We start from the raw sequence: 6,000 nt of genomic DNA on the forward strand, positions 1-6,000 counted from the left end.
TCTTTATCTCCCTTTTTGGCAAGGACATGTCTGACACAATGTAAACCTAGTCCAAAAGTTAAAATTAACCTAATCTTAAATTTTTGAGCTAGCTGGTGAAATGTTAACTTTTAAATCAACAAATGAAGCCCAGCTCCCTGTTGAAATCGAGGTCACCTGCCACAAATAGAAAAATGTTCCATTAACTTGTTTTAATGATCCCCAACTTGATCAACACGAGAAATAAATCAACAAGTTTGCTTTGAAATTTCAGGGCAGATTATGTTGTCAAATGACATGCCCAGGACTTGAAGGTTGGAACAATTTCAGAATTGCAACGTTTCAAGTGACACTCAAATCATCTTTTGTTCAATGTAGCTTAAGATTTCCTTATGACCAATGGTGCTGATGTTGCCATAAAGTCATAGACATGTGCAGCATGGAAACAGACCCTTCCGTCCAACCCATCCATGCTGACCAGATATCTCAACCCAATCTCATCCCACCTGCCAGCACCTGGCTCATATCCCTCCAAACTCTTTCTATTCATATACCCATCCAAATGCCTCTTAAATGTTGCAATTGTACCAACCTCCACCACATCCTCAGGGAAAAGACTTTGTCTATCCTATCCGCGCCCCTCATAATTTTATAAACCTCTATAAGGTCACCTCTCAGCCTCCGACGCTCCAGGGAAAACAGCCCCAGGCTGTTCAGCCTCTCCCTGTAGCTCAGATCCTCCAACCCTGGCAACATCCTTGTAGATCTTTTCTGAAGCCTTTCAAGTTTCACAACATCTTTCCGATAGGAAGGAGACCAGATTTGCACGCAATATTCCAACAGTGGCCTGACCAATGTCCTGTACAGCTGCAAAATGACCTCCCAACTCCTGTACTCAATACTCTGACCAATAAATGAAAGCATACCAAACGCCGCCTTCACTATCCTATCTACCTACAACTCCACTTTCAGGGAGCTATGAACCTGCACTCCAAGGTCTCTTTGTTCAGCAACACTCCCTAGGACCTTACCATTAAGTGTATAAGTCCTGCTAAGATTTGCTTTCCCAAAATACAGCACCTCACATTTATCTGAATTAAACTCCATCTGCCACTTCTCAGCCCATTGGCCCATCTGGTCAAGATCCTGTTGTAATCTGAGGTAACCCTCTTCGCTGTCCACTACACCTCCAATTTTGGTGTCATCTGCAAAATTACTAACTGTACCTCTTATGCTCGCATCCAAATCATTTATGTAAATGACAAGACGTAGAGGGCCCAGCCCTGATCCTTGTGGCACTCCACTGGTCACAGGCCTCCAGTCTGAAAAACATCCCTCCACCACCACCCTCTATCTTCTACCTTTGAGCCAGTTCTGTATCCAAATGGCTAGTTCTCTCTGTATGCCATGAGATCTAACCTTGCTAATCAGTCTCCCATGGGCAACCTTGTCAAACGCCTTACTGAAGTCCATATAGACCACATCTACTGCTCTGCCCTCATCAATCTTCTTTGTTACTTCTTCAAAAAACTCAATCAAATTTGTGAGACATGATTTCCCACGCACAAAGCCATGTTGACTATCCCGAATCAGTCCTTGCCTTTCCAAATACATGTATATCCTGTCCCTCACGATTCCCTCCAACAACTTGCCCACCACCAAGGTCAGGCTCACCGGTCTATAATCCCTGGCTTGCCTTTCTTAAACAGTGGTACCACGTTTGCCAACCTCCAGTCTTCCGGCACCTCACCTGTGACTATCGATGATACAAATATCTCAGCAAGAGGCCCAGCAATCACTTCTCTAGCTTCCCACAGTGTTCTCGGGTGCACCTGATCAGGTCCTGGGGATTTATCCACCTTTAACCATTTCAAGACATCCAGCACTTCCTCCTCTGTAATCTGGACATTTTGCAAGATGTCACCATCTATTTCCCTACAGTCTATAAATTCCATATCCTTTTCTACAGTAAATACTGATGCAAAATATTCATTTAGTATCTCCCCCATTTTCTGTGGCTCCACACAAAGGCCGCCTTGGTGATCTTTGAGGGACCCTATTTTCTCCCTAGTTACCCTTTTGTCCTTAATGTATTTGTAAAACCCTTTGGATTCTCCTTAATTCTATTTGGCAAAGCTACCTCATGTCCCCGTTTTGCCCTCCTGATTTCCCTCTTAAGTATAACCCTACTTCCTTTATACTCTTCTAAGGATTCACTCGATCTATCCTGTCTATACCTGACATATGCTTCCTTCTTTTTCTTAACCAAACACTCAATTTCTTTAGTCATCCAGCATTCCCTTTATCTATCAGCCTTCCCTTTCACCCTGACAGGAATATACTTTCTCTGGATTCTTGTTATCTCATTTCTGAAGGCTTCCCATTTTCCAGCCGTCCCTTTACCTGCGAACATCTGCCTCCAATCAGCTTTCAAAAGTTCTTGCCTAATACCGTCAAAATTGGCCTTTCTCCAATTTAGAACTTCAACTTTTAGATCTGCCATTTCTTCTTGGAGGCCCAACATGCAGTGACTTTACTTTGTTTCACAATAATAAAAGATTGATGATGTCAAATGAATCTTAGAAGGTTTGAGTGGTATGGCAACTTTAACATTATTATTTATACTTGTTTTGCCTCCCACTCCAGAAAAAACACAGCAGTGCCAGCACAGTAAGTATATGAGGGGGCATGTATTGAAAAATACAATATTGTAAAGTTGGGCGCTAACTATACTTCCACATGTGAACTGGGAAATTAGAAATAATTTTGCAGTTTGGCCTTGCACCCTCTTGAAGGTAAAGAGTTGCTGCATCATGTTGGCAGAAAAATTTGAACCATGCATCATTAAAATTCAAACATAATTCATAATGAAAGCGATCATTTTTCTTTTAGAGGACCATGGTTTTCAGTCCAAACACAAAGTGAGTGTGTGTGAGCATCCAAAATGGCCTGGATCCAGAATGTCCACCCTCACATTTAGCTCAGCAATTTATATCTGTGTCAGGAAAGAGCAGGGCGGGAGCCCACGTGCTGATATTTCGATGTTGCCATCACCATTGCAGAGGTGGACCTTTTGGAACTTCTGCTTTTTTGATGGATGATATAGGGTTTGAAGTAGGACACCGTATAAACGGTCAGTACCAAAGGTAATAGCTACTAAGTTGACTATCTAACTAGGCGAAATATTTACAGGTTACAAACTAAAAGACCCATAGGAAATCTTCAAGTTTTAAAAAATCAAATTCAGAACTAGGTAAATAAAATAGAGATACGGGGCCAGGCAATGTGTTGTACCTGCATGATGCAGGAGCTGATGGACCCCACTGTGGTTCATAGTGACCACATCTATAGCAAGTGTTGGTTGCATAATGAATGCTGGCTCAGAGTTGATGAGCTGGAGTCCAAGTTTTGAACTCTGTGACACATTAGGGAGTGGGAGAGTTACCTGGATGTTGTGTTTCAGGAAGCAGTCACATCTTTTAGATTAACTATCTCAACTTTGGTCAGTGGTCAGGGACAGGAGACTGTGATTATGAGTGAGGCAGGAAGAGGGTTCCAGAAGGTAACGCTGAAGGAGCCTTATCCCTTGAGTTTCTCCAGCAAGTTTGAGATTCTTGCTCCATGTGTATAAAAGTGTGGGCTGCAGGGAGGATGACCAAACTGACCATAGCCACATGGGACAGGGAACCATTCAAGAGGGGGCAAAAAAGAGAAATGAAGTTGTAATCAGGGATAATACAGTTAGGAGAACAGATACTATTCTCTGTTGCCAGTATTGAGTCCCAAAGGCTTTGTTGCCTGCCTGGTGCCAGGGTCCGAGATATTTCCTCTGGGCCAGAGAGGAACTTGGAGTGGGAGGGGAAGGTCACATGTCACAGTACGTGAACATACCAATGATATAGAGTCATAGAGTTATATAGTGTGGAAACAGACCCTTCAGTCCAACTTGTCCATGCCAACCTGAAACTAGTTCCATTTGCCTATGTTTGGTCCATATCCCTCTAAACCTTTTCTATTCATGTATCTGTCCAAATGTCTTTTAAATGTTGTAACAGTACCCACCTTTACCTCTCCTATGGCAGATCATTCTGTCTCCACACTCTCCTCTGTGTGAAAAAGGTACCCCTCAGATCTCTTTTATGTCTTCTCCCTCTTACCTTCAACCTATCCCCTCTTGTTTTGGAATCCCCTAGACTGGGAGAAAAACCTTGGTTATTTACCTTACCTATGCCCCTCATGATTCTATAAGCCTCTATAAGGTCACCCTTCAACCTCCTCTGCTGCATGAGAAGAAGTCCTTATAAATCTTTGTTACACCCTTTCCAGTTTAATAACATTCTTCCTATAAAAGGGCAAACAGAATTGAATGCAGTACTCCAAATGTGACTTTACCAATGTCTTGTACAGCTGTAACATGACGTCCCAACTCCTGTACTCAATGCTTTGATTGATGAAGGCAAGACATAGATAGAAAGAAGAAAAATGTTCTGCTGAGGGAATATGTCCAGCCTGGGGCTAAATTAAAAAGCAAAACCAAAGAGGTAATAATCTCTAGGTTACTATCTGAGCCACAAGCAAATTGGCATAGGGTCAACAAGATCAAAAACGTAATCACTTGGCTCAAAGTTGATATAGGAGAAACGGATTCAAATTCATAGGACCTTAGCGCCAGTACTTGGGAAGGAGGGAACTGTTCTGATGAGATGGGGTCCATCTGAATCATACTGGGACCAGACTCCTGGCCAGTTGCATGACGAGGGCTGTGGATAGAGCTTTAAAGTAAATAATAGGGGAGTGAGTTCAGTTGCATGGAAAATTATGGAAATAGTTAAAGTGGAGGACAGCTCATTTATTAAAGTTCATTAAAGTTTCCAGAACAAGTGATAGGACAGAGTCTGGAGATGGTCAGGAATCTAACTTCAGGCACAGCAGATAAAGAGGTAACTATGAGAAGGGGCGGTTGATGCAGGACTGAGGGTATTGTACTTAAACACAAGCAGTTTATGAAACAAGGTAAATGCACTTGTAGTGCAGATTGAAATTGGCAAGTACGATGTTTTGGATATCAGAAAGACATGGCTGCAACGGAATCAGGGCTGGGGACTACATATTTAAGGAAACGCATCCTATTAAAAGGACAGGTAGCTTGCCTTGTTAGTAAAAAGTGGAATTAATTTGATAGCAAGAAGTGATATAAAGTCAGAAATATGTAGAATCTGTGTGGGTAGAGTGAGAAACCTCAAAGAAAAAAAAAACTCCCTGATGAGAGTTATGTACAGGCCTTCTAGTAGTAGTCAGGATGTGGGGCAGAAAATAAATCAGGAGATAGAAAAGGCCTGTAAGAAAGGCATTATTGCAATAATCATTGGAAGTTAATATGCAGATGGACTGGAAAAATCAAGTTGGTAGCAGATCCCAAGAAAAGGAATTTGTGGAATGTCCACAAGTGTCTTTTTTGGAGAAGCTTATGGTCCAGCCCACTAGGCAGTAGGCAGTTCTGGAGTTGGTGATGTGCAATGAGGCAGACTTGATTAGGGAGCTTAAGGTGAAAGGACCCGTAGGGGCCAGTGACCATAATATGATAGAATTCATCCTTAGACCTAACAGTATTACAGTTGAGTGGAGGGAACTGCAAAGGCATGAGGGGAGCCGAACAGGGAAGGTAGTGGAGCAGCAATGGCAAGAGTTTCTGGGGGTAATTCAGGAGGCACAGCAGAAATTCATCCCAGAGAAGAAACATACACAGGAGAGGACAGGTTAACCATGGCTGACAAGGGAAGTCAGGGACAGCATAAAAGCAAAAGAAAATTAAAATTAGTAGGAAGCCAGAGGATTGGGAAGCTTTTACAAACCAGTGGAGGATAATTGAAAAAAACAATAGGGTGGAAGAAGATGAAATATGAGAATAAGCAAGTTAATAGTATAAAGGAAAGCTTCCAGAGCTTTTTTAGATATACAAAAGAGAGAGGCAAGGATGGACATTGGACCACAAGAAAATAAGGCTGGAGAAGTAACATTAGA

Source organism: Chiloscyllium punctatum, chromosome 1, assembly GCF_047496795.1.
Source record: "Chiloscyllium punctatum isolate Juve2018m chromosome 1, sChiPun1.3, whole genome shotgun sequence".
In the NCBI taxonomy this organism is placed as follows: domain Eukaryota; kingdom Metazoa; phylum Chordata; class Chondrichthyes; order Orectolobiformes; family Hemiscylliidae; genus Chiloscyllium; species Chiloscyllium punctatum.